At 34.8% G+C, this 26,898-nt stretch overlaps 1 protein-coding gene across 2 annotated transcripts in view; it reads left to right on the top strand.

The window, feature by feature from the left end:
- The first annotated feature begins 647 nt into the window (after positions 1–647).
- Sema-2a_1 (semaphorin-2A) overlaps positions 648–26,898 on the top strand; it is a 220,006-nt gene continuing 193,755 nt past the window's right edge. For both annotated transcript variants that reach the window (XM_054234520.1, XM_054234519.1), the window contains exon 1: positions 648–1,327. The gene's annotated coding sequence lies outside the window, so the exon portion shown is untranslated. The remainder of the gene's footprint in view (positions 1,328–26,898) is intronic.

The raw sequence follows: 26,898 nt of genomic DNA, 5'->3' as shown, positions 1-26,898 counted from the left end.
AGAAGTGAGTAGTTGCAAGCAAAAAAAGCAGCTAAATACTTTTCAAGCCGGTTGGTTACCCACTGAAGTGGCGAACCTCTGTATGTATGTAGATGGAAGGCGACGGCGAAAGGTAGCTGAGGTACTGGGTATTGGGTGTCATTAAATTTGGCGAATGCCAACGAACCAACGAAGGTGCACTTGGTCGACCGAGCGCCGACAACGACAACAACGACGACGACGAGTGTCGAAGTGCCAAACGGCGACGGCTGTGTCTGCATAGATTTAGTGGCGAGCGCAAATGTGGCGACCGCATTGAGCGAATTTCGTTGCACTTTTGGGAGGACAAACCAGTAAAACCGCTCGCATGCCATTCGATTTCCTGCTGATGTGGTACAAGGCGCATATAAATCGCTGGCGCTGCATTGTAGGGTTGCCGTTGGCGTCGCTGCTGCAACAGTGGCTGCTGTGAACTTGCCAAACTGGCTGCTGTCGGCGACTATTGCTGCTGCTGCCGCACTAGGCTCCCGCCGCTGCGGCCCCGCTGATCGCCACCTACCAGGTTTTGGTTAGCCTGACTTGACTTGGTGGACTGGTGGGTTCGTCGCTGGCTTGGCTGCTTGGTTGGTTGGTTGGTTGGCCACGTTCGTGCGTTCGCCTGCTGCCAGAACACAAACAGTTTGTGCGGCAATTGCGAAATGAACGGTTCGTTGTTGCGGATAAACGTGTAATGGCGCGACTTGCATTCGGCGAGTTTATTGTGAAGTGCGTTTGAGGAATATAGTATTTTTGAAGAAATATTTAAATTTAGATTTTGGAGGAATTTATGCGTTCAACAGGCGTATTACAAATATTCGAAGTTAAAAGTGTTACTTGAATAACAGTTTCGGGTTACCGTGGTTGTAAGTGTAGGAACTGCTGGTAGAAGACAAAGCTTACGAGCTGGCTTGCAAAGCCGAGTAAACTCAAAGCTGTTTGACAAGTTTTGTGCTGCAGAATTGCATACAAAATTTATGAAATACGTTACGTAAAGTAAAGTTGCAAGTAGAAGGACTATAAAAAACTGAAAAAAAAAATATTTCAAAAATTTAATTCAAAATATTTTCGAAAAAATAATAAAAAAAAAGTTTACAAAAAATTCAATTGAAATAAATTTTCGAAAAAATTAAAATAAAATCAAAATAAATTTTTGTGAAAATTTTAATATTTTTTGAGTGAAAAAATCTAACTAAAAAAATATTTTACGAAAAAAATCAAAATCGAAATTTATTCAAGTACACATCAAAGGAAAACACTTAACCACCGGTCTACTGCATCAATCATCCCCAACAGCTGTTACATTCAAAAGGTTAATTTTACAACAAATTACAACAAAATTTATAATATACGTGTATTAAGCGCTAACAAGCAGTGTTACCTTTTTATTTTCTTAAATCTAAACCCTTTCACTTAACAAGCAAAATTATGAACGTCTAGGCGATTTTACGCCAAGTTATCCCTGAAAACCAAAAAAAAATAAAATAAATAAAAACAAAAAATCATATGAACCTCTCAAGCAATCCATCTACTCTACAGCTAAGATTTTTTCTTACATCCTCTATTATGTACATATGTATGTCTAGAGTTACTGATTTGTCAGCACTTTTTAAGGTTTAGTTAACATTTTCCGGCTATTCAATGATTACTTTTATTAACGCTTACCTTTGCTGTTTGCCTTCTACCAACATACCTTCGTCGCTTCGACATGGTTTTACAGGCCTTGAATTCGCTTACATTTATTAAGATACACACACTTGCATTTGTATATACAAATGTTGGAATATACTTTCCAAGCCAGTAAGTGTGCTACCCACTCAAGCCTTAACTCGTTGCTAACTTTTTGCACGCTTCCATAGTCTCATACATATAGAACCATTGGTTGTCTAGCAAGGTAACTTCTTGCCGGTCTGGTTGTTCGTATGGTTACTGGCTGGTTGACCGAACGGCTGCATGTTGTTGTTACCGTGGTTACGACAGAGTAGAAACGATTTAATAAATGTTGTTAACCCTTGTGTACTAGATTTTGCTATACTTATTCAAATAATTTCTAACAAATGCGAATAAATTAGAGGTTAAGGTAAACTTTTAAATATTTTTATGACTTTGAAACCCGTAGAATATGCTCTTCAGTAGCTCTTGGAAAATAACCAAAGTCAATAAAAATTATTCAAAATATTCTTTCAGCAGGCATTCCAACTATTTATCAGAAATTTTGATGGATAAAATATTAAATATTGGAAAAATCTAAATGTTTATTAGTTATTTTATAGGTTAAACAATTTTTCAACTGAAAAATGTTTATGAAGAGAAAAAAATTGTAGATAAATCATTCGACTCCAAATAGAAATTATATTTAATAATCAGCAATCAATAAGGGAGATCTTTAGCCAGATACAGTCCATAATAAAAATCAGTGAAGGATTCTGTTAGTAATATGATTGAAAAATGCATATCAGTAGTGAAGTAGTTTTCAAAAATTAATAAATATTTTACCATATAAACGACTTTAATTTATTAATCTAAAAAAATTACTTACAAAATTATAGTCCATATAAAACCATTAAGGGTAGGGTTTTCCTACGGCAAAGTTTTTCACAGTCAAAGTTAAAATTCGTATATTAAATTTGACAAAATTTCTGAGCCAAATTGTAAATATTTCTGTTTGGAAATCATATTTCTGTACAATAATAATAGTCAGTCTGAATTCGATAATTTTCCTTGGTATTGTAGAACCAACTCTTACTATCCAACTCGTACTTTCGTCATTAAATTTGACATAGTGGCAACATTGCATTAGATTAAAGTAAAACTCACAATGTCTTCAGCTAGTTTTGAAAAAAACTGGACAGGTCAGAAACGAACTTATGTACTTCGTGTACCAGTTTTTAAAAATTTCAACTTCAGAATACAGTGCTATACAATGAAATGAAAGAATACCAGTTAATTAAATGTACCATCTAATTTACTTCTTTAAAAAGTTCAAAACGATTTCTAACTCTCTTACCTCTGTATTATTTATCTTAAGCGTAGTTTAATGGTTTAAAGGGTAGTTTTCATTCATAAAATAAACATTTTAGATTTTACAAGTCTTTACAAGAACCTCGTCTTTAACCTCTTATATAAAAAATGTCGACTCAATTTAAAAAAGCTTCTAAATTTAAGTTCAAAATACAAGAAGTGGAGGCGATATATTAACAAAATTTGTTTGGAAAAGTAGGCATGGTCTCGCCCCCGTAAACTACTAAAGCTATATCAACCAAACTCTCTGGAGTCGTTTCCTTTAGGCACTCGATTATACAGCTTTGAAAATGGATGAAATTAAATTATAACCACGCATACCTCCCATACAAAGGTTATCATGAAAACTACTAAAAGTGATTTAATTAAGTAAGGAAAAACTCCTGAAAGCTTAAATTTCATGGTGAAGATAGTACAGGAGGGCTGCACTCAAACTTCTAAACAAAATTTTAAAATGGGCGTGTCATTGCTCACCTATTGGTTTCAAAACCATATCTTAGAAACCATTCAACCAATGTGGGTCCGTAACATGTTCTCGGCATCCCAATAGCATGGTTTGAAAATGGGAGAAATCCGTTCACAACCCCGCCTACTTTCCTTATACCACAACTTTGAAGCCCATCCGATTCGTTCACTTAACTATCTGTAAATTGAGCAGCAGATATTGGAACAAACGTTTCTAGTGTGACATTTCAAGGCCCCAGAGAGCGAACATGAGGACCACAGTGCTTGTGACCTATTTTTTTACCGAAACCGAGAAAGCAAGACAACAGCTTAAATAATCAGTTTCAAATTTAAATAAGTTGCTAGTGAAAGCAGTCATCTAAAAACTTTTTCAAAAACAAAACTAAGTCTTCAGAGTATTCTTATCGCAGGACTTAAAAAAATATTTTAGAATATTCGTAGATAGAGTGCAAAGTATAAATACTTGAGATCGGCCCTTTATTTAATATTTTTATGTCCTCTTACACATTGTAAGTTAGGGCAACCTGTCAAAAACTTTCCTTTTCCAGTATAATGATTCGAGTTTCGAGTATATCCAATCTAGTTCAACAAATTTCAAGAACCAAATCATAAACCATAACCTATATTTAAAACGATTGACTCCCACTATCCTTAGTTCATTCAGAAACCATTATCCAAGATTGTAGATTGCAGAAAACAGCATGTTTGGTCACGTGTTGACTCGTTGACGCAGTGTCGATACAAGTGCACTTAAACCAATTCGCAAGCCTGATTAATGATACTCGAACACCCGCCAGCCAACGCAGTGGGATGATTTATGAGTTGTGTTGTGATCTCATAAGCTACGCGATACGCCAAGAAAATTGAAATAAGCCGTGACACGCCGGATGGGTTATCAGCGATTGCAAGAAGAGGAAGTTGTAGATACACATATTTGTTGTGTTCAAAGGGTTGTAAAATCGATGCGTACAAACCGTGAAGGTGGTGAACCGATTGGAAATCATTAATCAAATATGAGAGTAGTTAGTCATTATTATTGGTTGAAGGCGGTGTTTTGGTTGTATTTCAAGAGTTTCATTAATGAAAGTGTTGGTTGTTTTGGTAAAACTGTTATTTTTGGAATTTACTGTTGCATAAGAAATAAGGAGACGAAATAGAGTAGACGAGCCAAATAAGAATTTTGTTCTCGAAAAGTTTGGAACAGAAAATTCTAAGGGTTCTGTCTGAAAAATAGTAATAGTTTGCGAACTCTTTAATGGGACCGCTTGGACTTCAGCCTGGATTTATTTGTTGATCATTAGGACTCGCTAGCTTGGACCATAAATACCTGTTCCCGTTATCTTTATTATTTTAGATCTGTCCACATGATGGTGAAAGTCTTTTTAATTAAAGGACGGAGTTTCACTGTCAAGGGCTTCGACGAAAATTGACAAACTCAGTCATTCAAGATATAACTTTTACTTCTGCTTTTTACAAAAATCATCTTCATAATTCTTATCAAAGAAGTAATATCGAGCTGGTTCCACATTCTGTAATATTTTCGATTACAATTCGAACTTATTCGAATAAAATTTGTAGTTTGTTAAATCCTAGTCTTCAATTTCGTTGTTGAGATTGCGGAGGCGACAGTTCGTGGCAGGCGTAGCTGCAGAATAAACCCAAGGTAAGGTACCTATGTCTGTCTTAAGAGGCGAGTAAAATCCAAACATGCACAAAGTAGATGGTTGACTTTGTAAAAGCTGGTATAAAGTCGCTCGTTTATGCGTGCTAGATAATATATTTCATGGCTTGAACTGATTTATATTACCTTTATGATATGACATTTCTACGAACTGGAAGAGCAATTGTGTTCAAGCCACAAGGCTCAACTAGTAGTAGCTTCGTCTACAAAATCATACCAGAGGTTTCAAGCTGGTACCACGGGGAGCTGGAGTCCAGGGAGCTTTGCTTCTAACCTGCTCAATGGGTTGACCCTTCGAGGAGTTTTGTGGTGGCTGTGGTTTCAAACCTAAATGCAGGCAGAGGGCCTTTGGTTACTCGGTGTGGAGTTATATGGTAACCGGGTGCCGGACCCAAAACACGGCAGAGGTTTTAGATGGGACTCGACCCTACCAAGGTGGGTGTGTGTGTCCATACCATACGCCAATTGGTACTGAAGGTGCATGAGGCCGCCGTCGGCAGGTACTCACGTAGATCAAACTCACTAGTTCGTGGCGGGATTCGTCCGTATTCTTCCCGGTCACGCAGATCCGTATGTCATGGGAACGGCTTATTGTCTTAGAGTCCCTTAACTACTAAAGTTCGCCTAATTAGGAATTATCTGAAAGTTTCGAAAAGAAAATTTCTCATAACCCGCAATTTACATAAAATGCATTTTTATTACAAAAATAACTTGAAAGACGCTTCGCCTGCATTGAATTACATTATTATTCTCTATTCTTCCTCATACCGAAATAATTATCCAGTGTTGTCTTCGCTGAAATGCAGCTGCCGCATATTTTTTCTTCACTCCAACTCTCTCTCTCCTTTCTCTATACACTTGCTTGGCATAATCCGTTTACAAAATATTAAAAAATAAACTACAACAAACATATTTACAAGTCGCAAGCAAACGCAAGGGACCACAGAAAGTAAGAAAAAATTCTCCAACGCTTTTGTGGCACGTTTTTTGCTGGCGATTTTCGGTTGTCGTCAACATTTTGCATATTTCTCATTTCGAGTCGCCCAGTCGAAGTTGCCCCAACTGACCAAGCCGTCGACAAGCTGCAGCGCAGAAGGCAGCCCAAGCGAGACATGGCAGCAAAAACGAAACACGCTGGTAGCGACTGCTGCTTGTTATGCGGCATGTTGCAACATACGCGTTGTATGTGTCGAGTGTGAGTCGTGGCGACTATGAAATGCGCTGAAAGCCGGTTGCGACCAAAAAGGACCACATTAAGAATTTGCACTAAGGTAAATGGCAGCAAGCTGGCGCACTCGCACTCTGTGTAGCAGTAGATGAAGCCACATTATGAGGTGCGGCGCAGAGTTTATAATAATTTTTTATGTACTGTATGTAGATATGTGAGAGAAGAACCAGCAAAGAACAAGTTCAAAAGCAAGCGGCTCCAAATTTGGCGTAACAGGCAAAAAGAGTGCTTAAAAAGCAGCAGCTGCGACAACGCTCGAGAGTCAAGAGACTCAACAAAGCAGGAATGAACAACGTTTTGCGGTTACAATGCCGTGGCAGGCATACATATATGTATATATTTATGTTCTCACATACATATGTACATAGAAAGAAATATTTCAGTGAGGCCATTTTGTAGGAGACGAGTTGCTGTAAAAGCGGCGAGCAATGAGGCAACAGTGAATAACCATAAAGTCGCCAAAGGACTTGCCACCATACTTACTTATGCACTCACGAATAAGCACGAACACAAACATACAAATGCACCCAAACACACATTCCTATACCCATAAAAGCCTTGTAAGCTCGGCTGAGTGTACCCCCGAACCACTACATGTGTACTTTTGACGGCTCTTGCTTCGTTTGATGGTTCTAAATTTTTTTTGAGGAGTTGGCGGCATCTTTTTTGCCACATTCCAACGAGTTTTTCGTTTACTTCGTCAGCGTCTACTTTGCATAAGTCTTCATGCTTTTGCTGTAGTTGTTGCTAATTTTTTGGTTATTTGTTGATATTTTCGGCGTTTCTTTTTGCATTTCTCATTATGTGACTGCTCATTTGTTTCTGTTGTTGTTGCTGTTATATTGAATACTGAGCGTTGAAACTAACATGGAATTTTTAGCGCATTTAAACGCTGTTATTGGAGTGGAAATATCGCAGAAAGCAACATATGAAAGTTAATGAAAAATGAGACAAGCTTATGAAGCTTACACAGCTTTAGATTATTAGAACGATTTGCCGAAAATATAATTATAAGAGTTTATTGAGTTTACGAAGTGTTTAAAACAGATCATTTTGTTGGAGTGCAGACTCCAAATGACCCGTCTTACTTCATCTTCTTCTTTCCGAATTCTTCTGATTTCACCTTTTTGAAATATTTTGTTCTAATGCTAAACTTTCCGAGCTGATAGCGATCAGAAAACGGTATCTATTAAACTTAAATGATGTGTTCTTTAAATAAATCATCATTTGAGGAGTTCTACTTTGCTTTTGCTCAATAAATAATTATTTTATACTATCCTATCCTTTTACACCATATAAGAATCCTCTTATATTATATACAATATTTATCTATATACTACATACATAGATCCAGTTATCGGACCAAATAAATACTTTTTTTGTGAGAGAATCTCAAGAGTATTCTTGGTCAATTCTTAATAGCTCTGTCGCCACAGAATGTGTTTTATAAATGAAATATATCTGGATTTCTAAATTATGGCAGGCCGATAGAACACAGTTAAGGATTCAACGGGAGCTTAAGTTTCTGAGAGCTTACTTCATTATGCAAACAATACAAAGAACTAGAGTATATTTCTTATAATAGACATGTTCTCACAAAAGTCATCTCTCCCTCGGACGATATCTTTTTAAAAACACAAAAATAGATATAAAATAAAGTAGACACAAACGATTCGAAGCAGGGAATATTTTCTTCGTGTTATAGCATCGGATCTCTTCGGATTCCGTATCTGGTATTCTCTTAGGATCAGTTCTTCACGAAAGTATAATAACAGTTTTGGAAATATGTAGTATAATACCTTCATTTTAATCATATTATATATAAATTCATATCTACCACATATCTGTTATTCATAAATCGATTTATGTCTACAAACAACTGGTGTATCAAAATAAATTCACATTGTATGGATAACAATCTTGCAGTGAACATAAAAACCAAAAAATATACACAAAACACTACCCCTCTCCTACCTCAAGTAATGAACTCGTCTATTTCATGTATTTTACAATATTTAATGATGCAATTTTCACCTATATTCCTGCTAAGCACCGCCTACAAATACAAATTTCAAGTAAACAACCAAACACAGTTATGTAATATAGGCATAACCTAGCATTGTGGCGATTCAATAAAAAATGCATTAGTATAATAGAGCAATATGAGGGCGAAAGAAAAATAATGCATAGTTAATAGCCGAAAATGTCGAAATCAACCAAGAACACAACATTGAAAATAGCGTAACCAAAAATTTAAGTATCCCCAACACTGACGCGTTGACCGTATTCGGTTCAAACAGTTATTACACGAAATTAAGTAATTTGAGTCATTATTTTGAAATTAGTATTCACTCACACCACACTACAAGTCGCTATAAATATCGATACATGTCGTGCATAACGGTACATGGAAATGTTGGAAGAAACGCCTAGGTGTAACATAAATACCCATATAGACTTAGGTATATTAATTGTATAGTCAATTATTTGAGTAAAAATTCATGAGGGCGGACAAAGCGTCAATTTTCACCTTAAATTTTTATGATTCTTTCCTATTGGCTGCGTTTTTTGGGTAGAAAAAATAATATCTAGCTATCGAACAGCCGGAAATAGGTCACAAAATTCTCATGGAAAGGATAATTATGTGGAAAGGCATATATATACATAATATATAATTGTAGATATATAAATATTTATTTATCACTTTCCGTGTAATAAATTGAAAAATTGTAAATTATATATTCTTTACATTAAATTATTTACAGTCTTATTTATCATCCATTTATTGTAAGAATTAAGTTTTAGTTAGTCCAAAAGATATATTTCTCTCATTCCAAATTAAAGATTTTGGTTAAATTCGTTTTCAAATTATGACAGTTAGTGGATATAGATAGTGTATATCTATTTTAATATAACCATTTCTACGGATCTTTGTAAAATATGTATATAAAATTTCCGAAAAGCTTTTCGGAATAGTACATTTTTTCAGTAATTACATTTTCAATTTATCTAAAGCTCTTTTATATTAGAAATATACGAATATTAAAAAATCATAGAAAATCCCTAATAAATTGATTTTATTCAGAAATGAGCTTGCAAATTTATTCCCTTTTTTGTTCAATATAAAATTTGAAATCATATAACAATATCTCATTATTAACTATATCATTAATTGAGTATTAAACATTAAAATTTTTACTTTTCTAACATTTATATCTTTACAACCTTTTGTGACACTCTTTCACTAAAATATTATGTATGTATCACAAATTCAAATCATTTGACTCACCCTTTAACGCTGCGACGTCAAGTCAAAGTCAACTGCGCACTCACTTCGCTCTCAGCATGTCATTTCACAGTGGCGCAAGCAGCGCAGCACGCAGGCTTCATATTTTTCACGTTTGTTCTAACTTTGAATTTCACACTTTAAACAAGAGTCTACACATAATTATACTTCTAAACACTAATTTAATGTTTATATCACGTATCTAGACTTCATTTAGTCCATAAATTAGAAATTAATCCCACATATTTCACAATTTCACGCAAACGAACTGAATGAGATGAACTGACAGCGATGCTCGCTAAAAAGTAACTGAAGTAGAGGAACTTGCGAAAAAGTAAATGGAAAGCTTCAAATTGATTAGTTGAAATGCTGGAAGTAAGTTGAATGGAGCTTTCTTTGAAATTATCTGATTCGACAACTAAAATTATGCAATAAAATTGTAAGTTAATGTAAATGGGTAATTTTATGGAGATAAAAATATATAACACCATAAGGTAACATGAAAAAAAGTAGAGTTTGCAACAACCCAGTATTTGAATTTCTCGCTTGAGTCGAAGAAAAAAATATATAATTTGGTTACTTAAATAATATTCATATTTTTATTCAAAAATACTGAAATGTTTAAAAATAACTAAAATTCGTCTTAAGACATTGATATTGGAGAAAAAAATTAGGAATTAATTAGGAAACAATTTAATATATTATGTAGTGAAGATCTATGTTTGGATTTTAATAACTACCTTTACTGATTATTCTTTACTATTCCTTATTATAAAGATATGCATATGATGACCTCATATATAACTCCAACCATAATTATTTGCTTTTACTATATGTTCAACTTCTCAAAGACCTCCGTATATTTGACTCAGGCGGGCAAATTAACCTCACTTTGTTTTATAAGTCCATAAAAGTTCGGATGAGGAGGGATATATTTTTCTTCTCAAAAGTATACATCGGCTGTTATTATTATGCGTATTATTCTATACAATAATTTGTGTAAAAATTGGTTCTAAAATACTACCGCCTATACACTTTTGGCAAAAAATATTGAAAAATGTTAAATTTTCCCTTTCCCTTTTCCATAAAACTTACTTCCGAATTGCCAAAAATCGACAGAATTTTTCTTACTTAATCTAGAGCAGATAAAGACTAATATAACCCACAGAGAGTTTTGGCCCGTCGAATAACTGGTGAACATAATTACTCTTCCATGTATAATATCTTTTTGGGTTCTCGAATATCTGCTAGACTATTGGTCTACAAAAAAATTTATTTATTATCCTTTTCCTTCTAACTACACTTATAGATATAGAGTGTGTATGATACCATGAAAGGCAAGAGCTTGTAAGTGCATTATTTCATATTCTTAAAGTAAAAGTTCTATTCGAGTGAGTACTAATGCCTTTTTTCAACACGAAAATGTGGTGAACATCTTTTAATCCAGATTCTTAGCTATGAAAACCGTGAGCTTACTATCTATTTCGTACCCAGTCTATAAATACTGAAATCATAACCTCTTGATTACTGCACTGTCTTTAGAATAAGCTATGGTTACTTTTACAGAAATATAGGGACTGCGATTATTTATATTTGCTTAAAGCCTGATACCTAGATAAAAGTATTTAAGGACCTCATAAAAAATCTTGTTCTATAAATCAAATAGACTAATTTCAGAATCTACAGAATAAACATGCAGCCCTCTAAATATTCGTGTGATACTAAAATTTTTCTTTCTAGATATTTGGTTTGCAAGGACTACTCATTAGTGTTCCTCGAAGAGTCACTGTACCATAATAAGTCCTACAATTTAGTTCATAAGAATATAAGAACCATTCTTTACCCTAAAATATCCATATTTTATATGGAATTTATGAATCATATATACGTACTTCAGAATAACAACAACTACTGATTGTACAGCAAATACCTTTTTCTTCATATTTGAGGAAATTTAACTAAAAAAATGAACTTAAAATTCTATTCTCTATACTAAAAATTCCCCGTTAACGCTGACATTGAGTCACTACCTCCAAATGGCCACACCAAACGAGACTCGACTTTCGTACTCGGTAACAATTACTTCACTCATAAAAATTGCATACGAAGCAAAGCACAGGACTGTGTGTGAAACAATGAAAAGCAGTTAATAAATCTGTTATTAACTTGAAAATTGTCTAGACATTGAATGTATGCAAAGTACAAGGGCAAATAGAAATTAAAAACGCAGACACTTTACACCACATACCACAATTGCAATGCACACGCTCTGAGATTAAAATAGAAAGGGAAATTAACGAAGGACCGCGAGAAAAGCGAGAAAAAAACAATAATAATAGGAAATTTCAAAACAAAAACCATAACCAACGTAGTGCACGGGTATTTCTGCGGAAAACGTTGAAATTAGTGTTGAAAGGCGGCAACTTTAAATGTAGGGACGCACTGCTGAAGAACAATGAGAGAAGAGAATGAAGGCTAAAAAAATGTTGAGGGAACGTGAGAAAAATGCTTGAAAAAGCAGAACAAAATTGAAAGTTATTTAAAAAATGTTGTATGTTAGGGTGATACTTAAATAAGGTTGGAAACTTTTTGAATGAAAGCTCTGAAGTCAATAATCAAATAAATTTATTCATAATAATCTATAATTAATTGATTGGTTCTTTAAATATTTGTAATATTTTTGGTGTGACTCTTAAAAGTGGTTGGAGGAGCTTTAGACGAAAGCTCTGAGGCCGACCAATGAATATATTCATCGAATATAACACATAAATATTGTGTGGTTTTTTAATAATTACATTATTTTTAGTATTGCTTTTAAACGTGGTTATAGAAGCTTTAGATGAAAGCTCCTAAGTTTTTTATCAAATATATTAATTGATAATGTCTGATAAAATATTTTTTGGTACTTCAAAAATAGGTATTATTTCTATGCTGACTTTTAAACGAGATAAGAAAACTTTTAGATGAAAGCTCCGAGGGCGATAATTGAATATATTAATCGATAATAACCTATAAATAATTTTTGGTACTTTGAAAATGTGTATTATTTGTAGGGTGATCTTAAACGCGGTTAGAAAAGTTTCCGAAGTCGATAATATAATATATTAATCGATAGTAACATATAAATAATTGTTTGAACCCGAATGAAGATGATTAGGAGCAGTCATAGAGAAAATCTAGTTGTAACTTCAGAGCTTTCATAAAAATAACATATGAGCTTTCAAAGTTTGTTCTTCAACTTTCTTTAATTGCTTAAAAATTAATTTGTGCCGATGAGTTTGACCCGGAAATTGTTTATTTAATTTTTAAGGACACCGTTAGTTTCGTTTTCATATATATTCACAAAAAGCTTCGTAAGCTTCAACAAAAAGCGACAAGCGATCATAAAAAAACCGTTTAATATGCTATTTGAGCTGAAAAGCAAGACCTAGGAAGTAAAGAAATAGACCAACAATGCAATGAGGAATAGGAAAAAGCAACGGGCCAACAAACAGAACACGTTTCAGCTGTTCAACTGTACGAATGCGTGCGTGTGTTTGTGTGGTCTGCTATACAGCGGAAGTTAAGTGTACGCATACTTGATTGTAGGCGATGAAGGCATGGCTGAATTGGTGTAGTATGAGTGTGTGTTTGTCTGTGAGTGTAAAAACGCAACAAAGAGCAATCATCATTATCGTTAAAAGAGGCGCTTACAAAACTAGACAAATTGCCACTTTAGAGAGCTAACGCCGACAAGCGACTGAGGCCAAGCCACAGAGATCTCGGATAATAATAGCAAAGGCAAGTGCGGAGAAAAAACTATAATGATAGTTGCCGAGCGGATGTAGCAGCAGTAGAAACAACACCAGCGGCAGCAGGAGCACATCGAATAGCAAACACATTGTCGGCAGTTTAGGGACACTAGACGTGAACAAAGTGACTGGTACACGTAATAGTTATAGCTAGCTGGCGAGCGAGCGCTGCTATACATAATACCAGTGGGAAAATGGACGCGAATAGATAAAAGTGTGAGTGTGTGTGTGCTCCACAAATGTACAAAAGTCAAGTGGGGCACCGAAAATGTCGAGAATTGCAAACAGCCACAGCTTGAGCTTGAAGCCGAGCAAAAGCACAATTGGTCAACAGGGGAACTTAAGTCGTGGCAGCAACAGTAGAACAATATAGAAAATAAAACGTGCGAGGTCAGTGCTGAGAGCTGGTGCAGGATATTTTGTTGAACATTAGAGCACGCAACAAACCCGAAAAGTATGCAAAAAAAAATATGGCGGAGCCAACAAATGGAGGAGAGACGACAGAGAAAGGGCCGCCGCTGTAATTGTATGTTGCGGCAAAGGGAATTGCGAGCGTGCGCCAACAATTGAGGCATTTTTTTCTTCTGAGCGCTTACTATGCGTTGGCGTTGACTTAAATTGCAGGAGAGGTTATGAGGAGACTCTAGAAAATGGGTAAACATGGCAAAAACAGAAAGGCAAACAAAAGCTTGTACGAAAATGGTTAGAAGAAGCAACAAGCGAAAAGGACAACGCAAAATATACGCTAACAACAACACACACACATATATATATATATAAAGAGAAGTGTATGTGTCCATAAGCGCCTAGCAAATGCACAAAGCCCAATAAAGCACGCTCAGCGACTTCCTGCAGTTTGAGGTTAGGGACGTGCCATGGAAGTTCATTATGATGGTGAAAGCTGCTGTTGTTGATGATTAGGCTACCGAAAAAAGGAGAGAAAAAAAGACGGTCAAAGAGTCGAGCAAGCAGTAAAGCAAACAGACTAAACCGCGAAAGAGGCGGTTAATGGGTGGCTAATATGCAGTGTGACCGTTATAAGCTTGTATGCGAGCGAGTAGTAAAAGTCACCGCCATTTGTTGTACTCAACAGTTGTTTTTCTTATTGTTGTTGAGCTCTGGCTTTGCCCCATTATGTGGGTAAAAATACAGCAATAATCATAATAATGGTGGTCAGCACACACACAGCGTAAGGCTAGCAAAAGCAAAAACGAAAAACAAATTATACACAAAAGTTGTAACTTAAATATGCACGGAAAGTTCAAGGTTTTGTTGCGCACAAAAACAATGAGCGAGCGAGTGGCATGCTGGTGTAATTGCAAATGACTGCATAAAATGTATGCAAATAAAGATAATGAGAAGAGCAGAAAGCGGTAATTTTTTGTGTTTTTGCAATAGTTGTAAAGTCGAGGACAGAGATAAAACAATTGTTGAGCGGATTGTGTGTAACAAAAGCACAAATTGAAGCTGTTAAAATTATGTAATTATGTCTCGAGTTGGCAAAGGTAAATATTTTTTTTCGTGAATTTAAGCTTAAATAATGGAGAAATAAATATTTAAATGCGTTTAATTAGCCTTCTGGTACCTTACTTCAACAAATAGTTTTAACTTAAGAAGGAAAAAATTCTACTCAGATTAATATTAGGTTTGCAAATATCTCCCTTCCGCCTTTTATAAATTCCGTGCCTATTTATAAAGCGCTACAAAGCTCTTTTATGGAAACCCTATACATCTTTGAAAGGTCTTGACATAATCTACAAAACCGGCGGAAGACCTGTGACGACGAATACCGATCAAATCATGGAAAACATCGAGTTAGGCCGGCATATGGCATCTCGTGACTTCGCCCAAGAGATGGGAGTTAGTCGCCAAACCATTTTAAACCATCTGCAGAAGGCTGGATACACAAAAAAGCTTGATGTTTGGGTGCCGCATGATTTGACGCAAAAAAAATTCTGGACCGAATCAACGCCTGCGATATGCTGCTGAAACGGAACGAACTAAACCCTTTTTTTAAGCGAAAGGTGACGAAAAATGGATAACATACGACAATATCAAGCGAAAACGGTCGTGGTCGAAGGTCGAATCGTCCCAAACATGCGCCAAGTCGGCATTGACGGCCAGGACGTGCCTAGCCTAGCAACTACGTCAGTAATTTCCTGCGATTCCGCTGTGGCCAATTTCCCAAAAGAGTCTGATTGCGAATTGATCCGATGGATGTGATAGTGAGCACTGGCAATCCTTTACCAGCCTGGAGCGCACCTTTATGGCAGCCAATTCCCCTTGAAAAACACTATAGTAGTCCGGAAGCCTGAAACTGAGGTTGATGAGAAGTTCCCGATAATAAACTCCTCTCCCAAGCTACCATTTCTTTACTGAAGAAAACATATGCACTAAACTATTTCTTTACAGCATATCTTGAATGAAAGGGAGATAAAGACAGTTATTCATTTTGTCAGCAATCCGTTATTCTATAAAGTTCAACTTAATTTTCAAAGATAAAGTAGTAAAATTATAGAACTTGAAGGACTCGCAAATTCACAGGAATATTAGAGAACACCTCATCTTTCTAACAAGACAGTTTATGAACTATAGAAGTACACGAATGAATAATGTGAAACTTCTTAAGATTAGTTTCATAGAACTTCAAATAGATGAGAAGCAGTGAAGGATGTATTAAGGTCTAAAGTAAATATCACTAAGATCACTTTCTGGCTTAGGACCGTTCGTTCCCATATATAAAATAATCCATATTTTAAATATATTATTGCTACCATTATTTCAAACTACTGATAACGTTCACGATTATGGGGTAAGGTCACAAAATTTTCTTAATTTTGTTTCAATATCATCTCCCAATGGCAACCCTACACTGAAAACTCTATAATTATTAAACATAGAATTAAGTAGTTTACAGGTGTCCAGCGGAAAACTTAAATTCACCATGAAGACTGAGCAAATTATCCACAACTAAAGCGTAGGAAAGAGCAATTAGCGCCGCTAAGGTATAATCGTTGTAATCGAAAGGCAAATATTGTTAATTTGCGATTGTTTCAGCGTGTCGGCGGCGGAAGTAATTGAGGACTACAAAATGTTACTTTCTTCTAGAGGTAACCGAGCAGCTGTTGCACATTCCAGACAACTTTTCAAGTAATCAGTCTGTATGTATGTTGCATATTTAAATACATTTCCGGTTGTTGTTGTTGTTAATTCTACAAAGAACTTCGACAAGCTTAAAACGCTTTAAAATGCGTAGCAGCTTAAAAGCGAAGCAGTAGCAAATAGCAAAAAAGTGTTAAGCTTTTGCGTAAGCAGCAAACGCTGTTGCTCAAAGTAAATATATATTGACACATATATATTTATATAACTGTTATCATTACTGTAATGTCTACGTCAGTACAGACGCTGGTTGTTTAGGTGCAACAGCAACAGTGAACAGCGCCAGCTCCAACGACAGCAATTAATGGCACAATTAAAAAGGCATTAACAACAATTAAGCGCTGCGGCGAACTGGAATTAAGTGCAGTCGACGTCGCCGTCGCTGCCGCTGTCAGCGTGGTATAAACGCCTCAAAGTAGACAACAATCGTTTTATATTTGTATTTACTTTGGTATTTTCTTTAGTTGTTGTACTGGTTTTAAGGGATTTCCAGCTTTTTTGGGAAATAACAGACTTTTTACACAACAGTAGCAAGTAGCAGCAACAAAAACAACAACAAATGATAGTCGAAAAAGCTTCATGTCTTACATAATTATAGCTGTGTTTTGCGGTTAACCGCTCATAATTCGCCTTTATGGAGAGCTAAACCACAGAGCCGCATGAATTAATTTCTCTGTTGAAAGCAGAGGTATTCGTCGACTTTTGTAAATTAAGTGTGTGAAATGTTAAATATTTAAGTTTAAGTTTGTGTTAAAATTAAGTATATTTTAATAAAGACTTATGTACATATGGTAATGCTTTAGAACTAATCTACTGCTGTCAATCTGCTTTGAAAATGCACAGTATTCCTGATATATGTCAATTTCAATAAATAAAAATTTTGGTGAAATTCTGATAATAAAGAAATCTTAACTGAGAGCAACTTAAACTGACTCTCAACTATCTTACAGATCATGATTCTAAGTTATTCTATACAATCACTTAAAATACGTCCAATAATAGCTCTTTAAAACTGGCATCTAATAAATGCCTTTTTTGCCTTGAAATTTGAAAGCATGGCAATCTTAGTGCACCTCCATGCAGTACCTTTCTCTATCTCTATCTCTATCTATATCTATATCTATATCTATATCTATATCTATATCTATATCTATATCTATATCTATATCTATATCTATATCTATATCTATATCTATATCTATATCTATATCTATATCTATATCTATATCTATATCTATATCTATATCTATATCTATATCTATATCTATATCTATATCTATATCTATATCTATATCTATATCTATATCTATATCTATATCTATATCTATATCTATATCTATATCTATATCTATATCTATATCTATATCTATATCTATATCTATATCTATATCTATATCTATATCTATATCTATATCTATATCTATATCTATATCTATATCTATATCTATATCTATATCTATATCTATATCTATATCTATATCTATATCTATATCTATATCTATATCTATATCTATATCTATATCTATATCTATATCTATATCTATATCTATATCTATATCTATATCTATATCTATATCTATATCTATATCTATATCTATATCTATATCTATATCTATATCTATATCTATATCTATATCTATATCTATATCTATATCTATATCTATATCTATATCTATATCTATATCTATATCTATATCTATATCTATATCTATCTCTATATCTATATCTATATCTATATCTATATCTATATCTATATCTATATATATATCTATATCTATATCTATATCTATATCTATATCTATATCTATATCTATATCTATATCTATATCTATCTCTATATCTATCTCTATATCTATATCTATATCTATATCTATATCTATATCTATATCTATATCTATATCTATATCTATATCTATATCTATATCTATATCTATATCTATATCTATATCTATATCTATATCTATATCTATATCTCTATCTCTATCTCTATCTCTATCTCTATCTCTATCTCTACCTCTATCTGTATCTGTATCTGTATCTGTATCTTTATCTCTATCTCTATCTCCATCACCATATCAAACTCTATCCCGTTTTCACCCTAAGGTAAAGGTTCATATGAATTCGAAATATGCAGACAAAGTCGGAAATAGACTGGGAGTTTATAGAAGTGTATTATTGTAAGAAAATTTAATTGAAGGGTCCTTCGATATTTTCATCCATTAGAAATCGATCCAAATTTAGATGGCTTATAAACCATGTACGGTTTGTATATTGGGTTTAAGTGAGAAAATCGTATATGTACTATATATATACACGACAACTTTGTCCACAACTCATCATATTTTCATTTTGTTAATAACAATCTTCGAAACAGAGCTCATTAGTATATTTATGCTCTCTGTATAATTTAAACTCAAGGCTTATGATGGTGATGGTGGCTTGCGAAGGTTTTTCTTTGGAGAAAATTATTCGAAATATCTTAACCGTTGTTTTTCAAAATGTCTGCAGATTCAGGTTACACTAAACCACATATAAGGTGTTGGTTTGGTAATCATTGTAGATACTGAAAAGTTAGAGTAGTATAGAACAGATAGTCCAGATAACTTTTTGACAGCCTTGGTTTAACATAAATTTTGTGCCGTCCGAGTTATAAGACATCTACATAAGGCATCTATAAAAAAAATATTCTCGCAGAATAAGGAGTCAGAGACTTTTCGCTTTGCTAAAGAATCAAGATTAGGTTCTGAGGTTTTTTTTAACCATTCTGTATTTTGACTCTAAATTATTTCTAGTTAGGCTATTTTAAAATAATTATGAATCTTATAAACTCAATCAAAAAGTGGTCTAACGCTTTTGAACCTCTTTTAAACCTTTAGCCTTAATTTAAGAAACTTTAAAATATCTTTTATCAGTATATTGCTGGCTAAACGGAACTCCTAAAATATTTCAATTAATTTAACGAGGATATTAACTTCCCACCATTTCGCTTTATTTCATTCAAATCATGTATTTGGATACGTTTATATATTGTAGGTATATGTACTGTATATATTATTTTCAATATAAGAACGAGTACCGTTATTTAGCACTCCATCACTTAGCATGCAACTTGGCATCCGCTTGCGATGATTGTGGTAATGATAAGCGCGGAAATCAATCAGTTGCGGTTGCGTTTTTTTTCTCCAATGCAATAAACTTAAAGCGCAAATGTGGAATTGAGGCAAGCGTGTAAAAGCAACAGGACGAGGAGAAGTGATAGAAATTACACACATACTAAGATGGGTAGTTAAACTGCTATCACTTTTTGTTGGAACATGAGCTGCAAATGTAGATATGAATACAAATATGCTCTTATACATAGATACATATATTTGAACTCGACATATATATAAGGCTGAGTGGCACGTCCTTTTAGCTTGGCAAGCATTTCACAATCCACACTCTGTCGCTGGCACTATGCACAATCGATAGAAGCAGTCAGAAGAGAAGTGACTCGCACATTCATATTCATCTTACATATCGAGCTGCTCTTGCGACTAAATGCACACACAGTGAGAGTGGATAAAGCAATGAGTGGATATGATTATGTCATATTCAATATGTGTACAGATCTACAAGCTTCATACACATATTTATATAACCTCACTTCAATGAATAAGTGCATACACAAACTGCTGCAAAAATATCTCTGCTGGCTTATGACTGATGCATTGCTTTTGAATCGATATCGTCGGATGAAGGCAACGAGCGCACAAAAGCGCATTTTTGCAGATTTCGTTGTGTGCCGCCTTACCTTCCAATGCACACATTTATATAAATGTATGTATGTTTGTGTGTGTGTGGCTTTTGAGTTACTGACCCACCGCAAAAATATTGCATGACCGAGGCGTTTATGGTTTTAAGCGCTGAGCGGCACAAGTGGCAAGGACTTACAAGCAATGCTGTCATATCCTTGTGTGGGAGTCAACCGAGCGCTGTGTAGCAGCTGTTCGCTTAAAATGCACATTTTTATAGCTATAGATGTATGTCTGTTGGCATATGGTGGAAGAAGCTTAACAAGCTCCAACTATAAGCAATGACTTAATAAAAGTAATAAAATTTAAAAATGATATTAGCAATATCCGCTGATTGGGAAGTGAGGGGCATGGATCTGGACGATGATATGTATGATTAAATCTTAAGTGAGGTTAGGATGTAAAGCTATCTCGACTTATGTTTGCTCTGGAAAATATGTTCTCTGTTAGGTCGGTTACGTATACGCAATAGCCGCCATATTTTACTACATGCTGTAGTTTTTCCCCCTATATGTCCCAAAAGTTTTCACCAGCCTCTAAGTTATTGATGGATTTTGTGAGATCAAAATTTTTTCTGATAAAAATATATTCAGATGTTTGTCATTGCCTGTTAAAGTGCGATTTGTAATATAAAAAGTTCTCTCGGTTTGAGATCTTCTGAGGCTTGAATCGAACCTAAGTCCTGAAGACGGCAAACCGCCACGTTCCCTCGATTTTCTGGTGTTGAAATAGATTATCCACCTTCTTCGAAATTTTTATTAAAAGTAATAATTTTGTATTTTCGAAAATATCAGTGCCTTGGGTCAAAGTTCAAAAATTTTCAGTGTCACATATTATAACAAGGATTCAGTGACTATCAAAATGTTATCCATTAAATATTGATTAATATCAGGTATGTCTTTTTTAAAACGACCTGGTTTATACCAACCTTATTCCATATTATTTTACCGTTTAACACATACAACTCAGCGTCGTCCATTAGTATGCTATTTGTTATGACTAACAGTAATCCAGTCTCACTAATATGTTCTTTATGCAAGCAGATGCTTTATTATTTACGACTATATGGTTATATAAATATCATTCACATATATACATATACCGCAACCCAGCGGTGAAACTTTGAAATAGTTAGCAAATTAAAAGTAGAAATTTCGAACTAGTAGTCCATATAACTAGTCCAAAAGGAAATAGGAAGAAAATAGAATTGAGGTGAAAATGAATTCTGAAATAAAGCGTTTTTCAATAAGAGCGCTAGAAAAGTACATTCGATGCCATTATGTATGGAACTCGATTTCTTTTGCATGGTCACCAAGGACACGCTTGCAGAAGTCCAGACGCTGAACCCAATTTTCAACGGTTTTCAAGCATAAATCGGCCGATACTGCTGCAATTTCACGCTCGATATTCGTACGATTTTCGTCGCTTGCTTGTTGGCATAGACCAAAGACTTGACGTAGACAAACAGGAAATATTCTAACGGCGTCAAATCGCACGACGGAGGCGACCAATTGGGCAATTTCGTGAGATAACTCGTTCACTAAACTTGGCTTTCAATAAATCAATTGTGACATTCGCTGTGTGGCTTGTGGCGCCGTACTGTTCGAATCACATATTGTCCAAGTCCATATCATCTAATTCGGGCCAAAAAATATTATATTATCATTGAGCGGTAGCGATTGCCATTCACCGAAACGTGCCGGACTTCATCATTACGGAGTTGGATTTTTATACTCTTCTCAAAGCTCATGGGCTTCTATATTAATATAATATTTATGAAGATAAAATTATCGCCTGAATAATTCGACTTAAGATTAGTACTAGTTACAAAGCAGTCCGTAACTAGTCCATTTCACTGCGTTTCATATATATCTACTTATGACTATATATCACTTCGACATAAGTCATATCGTAGTCAGAGTACCCATATTACCATATATCCACAAATGGAATATTTTTTCCATTTTTTTGTTTTTCTACTTATTTTATTATCTCATTACTACTGCTTTTATTTTTACAATATTTGCTTTATTTTCACACACACACATCAATATTTTTTTCTTCTCGCTCTGGATTTTATTTTATTTGAAAAATGTGCATTAGTGGCTTAGTGGCTCATTGCTGGCACGTCAATAAGTGGTAGTGGCGGTGCACGGTGGCGCCAGTAATGGCATCAATACGAATATCTGCCAGAGACACGTCCTTACAATCGCTTGAATCGTTGTGATTGCGATTTCATTAATTTTATATGTACGAGTACTATGTGGGTACCTACTACTACCGTTGGATAAATGCTCCTTCAAGTACATATGCTTGTAGGGATGTGTGTGTATGTGTTTGCATTTGCACTTGTGTCCTTGCCATTCACGCGTTCGTTCTCTCTCGCACTCACTTGTATTTGTGTGTGTATGCATTCACAGCTCAAGGATATCACAATTCTAATATAAATTAAATTGTTTTATGTGGATCTGCCACTTAATCACTTTATTGTAAAATACTTTATTGCTAGCGAATGAGCAGAATGCGATTAAAATTACAGTGTGACGGAAATAAGAAGCTAAAGTTTAAGTAAACAGCTGTTTTCGTATGAGCGATAATTAAATGGGTTGATGGTAGTCAAAGCTTAATATTTTTAGGATTTAAAATTGAATATTAATAATGCAGTATACATTTTTCCAAAGAAAACATTTTAAAATTTCGATAACTCATTTATTCAAAGACACTCCGCCATTCATTCCATATTTCCCATTATCCTAGAAAATTATGGAAAATATGACTTATTGAATACCTATAAGAAATCCGGTCGAAAGGACCCGTAACTGTGGAAAATCAGCAGTTGCTGTCATGCATACAGAATGTGTAGAATATTGAGCCAGCTAATCGTAAGACACAGTTAGAAGAGTCATAACAAGTTCTTGGAACAACAATGCTCACTGAAGTACTGTTCCAAAAGTAAAAATATATATGTATGTATAGTTTAAAGTTTCAAAACTCGGATCTCCATCAGCGGTGTTCTAAGTAGTTACATCTGAATCAAAAACTATGATTCCGGTTTGCATATCAACCTTTCATGGTATGAACTTATCAGAAGACTTTCGAATTCGAGTCGACCAAATAACATTTTCTTAATGGAACAATCTCATATTCACATTTCCTTACTTATCCCTTAATCTGGACATCCAAATAAGTATAATTAACTACACCTGCCAGTACTTTACCGTCTGTCGACTAAAACCTCCTGTATGACAGCTGAAGTTTTGAATAAAAATAAAAATCTTAATTTATTAATTTGACAGAATGAGTTTAAATTCAAGGTAATAGCAGAAGCTCCTTCAAGCAATTTTTAAAAAACTTCACAGAGAAAGTTCATTGTTGTAAAGAGTGACTGAAATTAATAGCGTTTTCACACGGCCAAATTAATTAATCAATCAAAATTTTTATTGAGAAACCTCTTTTTTTGCCTCTGACAATGCCGGCTACTCAATAACCGATCAGGTGTTATGCATTTTTGTTTTTGCTTTTCATAAGAAGTTGAAGATTTAATATTTTTAGCAGCGACATCTACACTAGTTTTTTTATTAAAAAATACAGCCAATCGCAGACAAAGCACGTATATCGTACGTCTTTGGCGCAGAGTTGCATTTGATTCAAGTCGATTAAAATCAAATTAAAAGTAAACCGAAATTTTATTTTGTAATGTAAATCGATCTTAATAAGCGTTTTAATCGAGCAGAGGTCGGTTAATTGATCAATTTGCTGCTGTCTAAAAACGCTATAACAGTGTGAAGCAATTAGGCTCTGTTATTAATTGAGTTGAAATGAGATAATTTTTTCCAAATCGAGCTTAAGGTATTAAACTAGAAAAAAACTTTTGCTCGTCAGATCATTGAGCATCTAAACGGATTTTATATTCAATCATTTCTAATAACTTGATAAAGTTAATAGTGTATTTAAATTGAATCATTGCGTTGGTGTTCAAACTAACTAAATTAGTTTTAACAATTGATATTTGACAGTAGTCTAAAACGTTTTTTGTGTTTTTTTTTTGAGAATTGTTTTATGAAATTATTAATTCCTAAGAAAAATGTTGAATTTTTCTTGGCAATATTATAATTTAAAATAAATAAAATAATATTTTTTCCCCCCAATATAGCGACTATTATCCCTTGCATTCTTTAAGTATAACCTCGTTTTATATCACTTCATTTCAATTTAATTTATGTTAACATATTTCACAAGGTCACATGGTAAAGTAATAACATCAATTTATTGGCAATTAAACAGTGATTGCACAATTAGTAAATTGAGTAATTTGATAATTTATTGAGAAGAATTAATAAATTGGGAATAATTAATTGGGGCATAAATTGCTGAAATTCTTTAAAAAAAAGGAGTGTTTGTTGAAAAAGGAGTGTGTTTCGACAGAATATTATATACATGTCATGTAATTAGTACTAAATTAAGAATGTAATTTGTCAACAGGGTTCAATAACTATTAATGGATATGGGTAAAAGAATGTGGTTTAAAATCGAAGTTTCCATTTTTTACCTAATTGGCACAATTATTTGCACAACCCTATTAATAATATGCTAATTAAGTCTCAATTAAGTAGTTGTTGAATACGTAAATTGAATTTGCAGTGCAGTTGGGTAAAAAATATTAATAATTAAATAAAATGTGGATGATGGTGGTAGGTTGGTATGACATTGGCAGTGAAATTACTGGAACTGACAGAAAACTCCATACCTGCATATATTAGTACGTATATCTGAATAAACGCAAATAGGGTTAAACAAAGCATAGGCAAATAAATGCAATTACCAACGAGGTAAGCAAGGCAAAGTGATGCTTCGACAGTGGGTAGAATTTATTATGAAAAGAGCTGATTTTTCCGGCAATTATGCCGTATTTGTAGCAAATGAAAAAAGTGAGAAAAATACAAACAGTTATTGAAGTGTGTCTACTACATTATTACATAGCAAACACAGCACTGCCGTCATCACCGTTTGGCGGCGGAATGCTCTACTCATTACCATTGGCTCCTTTACCCACGCACTGGAGCGTTGTTAATATGCCACAAAAGTACCTAATACCAAGCGAGAGTGCGAAAATTGCTTATACACGCATATATGAGCACACGTGTGCATATGTATTTATGTATATATGTATGTATGTAAATATGTATAATTATATGTGTGCTGATATCCTTTGTGTCTGCTAGCGGCTGCTTATTGTCATTCACTACGAATATTTCTGGTTTTTGTTGAACTTCAGCAGGCTTTTGTTTGAGCGTGGCTGAGAAAAATGCTGAAATGAGTATGCCAACCAGACAGACAGTCACACAGCAGAGTAGTGAAGCACACATGCCGGTAGTCAGTCAGCCAGCGAGGCAGCCACTCAGTCAGCGCTTCATACTTTGCATGCCACACAGCGAAAAGCTTTTGTCTGCGTGCGTTTGGTTTGTCTATATCGTGTAGTGGTGCGTGAGTGTAACGGGTGCGCGCACTTTCTCGCCGCAGGAGCTCCGCCGAACTCTCCAGCTCAGCACATGTCAAGGCTTAGTGCCATGCCCTGCCACCCACTTAATCCTCGGCGGCACACACACTCAAACAGGCTTGCGGTTACTTTGCTGCTTGTTGTTGTTATTTTGCTAAATGAAAGTGAAATTTTTCATTCACTAATGCAAATTTAAAATAATATGAAGCGAAATGAATTGAAATGGAATAAAGTGTGTGATGATATGCAATGAAATGTAAGGAAAGGAAAGGCACAGCAGCAGCAACAGCGGCGTGTGTAGGAAAAAAAATATTTTCAAGCATTATTTTTCCATATGTCGCAATGTGTAGCGTTGTTGTTGTTGTTGCAAAGCTTTTGCCGACTGGCGTGTTAGTCCGAAATAAATGGATTTCTATCCTTTATATTTAATCACCACAGCGCGTACAGCATGCAATGTCTGTCAGTGGGCGTGTAAGCACCCCTTTCAGCAGATCCGTGGCGTCCAGCAGCGTTTGACACCCCTCTCTCACACTACATTCTAAGTACTGCAGCATTCTTCCTAACATATGCTCCGCTTTGTGCTTACTCATTTGCCTGTGTAATGTGTGCACACACACGAAGCTTAGCGTTGTTGTTATTGTTTTTGTTTGTCTTATTTGAGTTTAGCTTTACATATGTAGGAATGTGTGTAGAAATGATGCCATGCCGCAAAACACTCGTCACCAGCTTAGCAGCATCCCAGTCGTAGCACCTTGCTATATTTAGACTGTAGCCCGTAGCCTGTAGCCTCCCCCCACCACAGCACACAGGGAATCTCATTTGTTTAGTCTAAAGTATTTAATACTTGTTTGTTTGTCTGCCTTTATTTTCCTTCACAGTTTTGTACTTATTTTGTGTTGTGTGAGTGCCTCAGCCTGTGCTCTTGTTAGTGTGTATGTGTGACTTCATACATATATATAAG

The sequence above is a fragment of the Zeugodacus cucurbitae genome, chromosome 6 (assembly GCF_028554725.1).
Source record: "Zeugodacus cucurbitae isolate PBARC_wt_2022May chromosome 6, idZeuCucr1.2, whole genome shotgun sequence".
Classification (NCBI taxonomy): domain Eukaryota; kingdom Metazoa; phylum Arthropoda; class Insecta; order Diptera; family Tephritidae; genus Zeugodacus; species Zeugodacus cucurbitae.
Note: the sequence above shows the minus strand (reverse complement) of the source record. Positions and strands in the feature narration are given on the sequence as shown.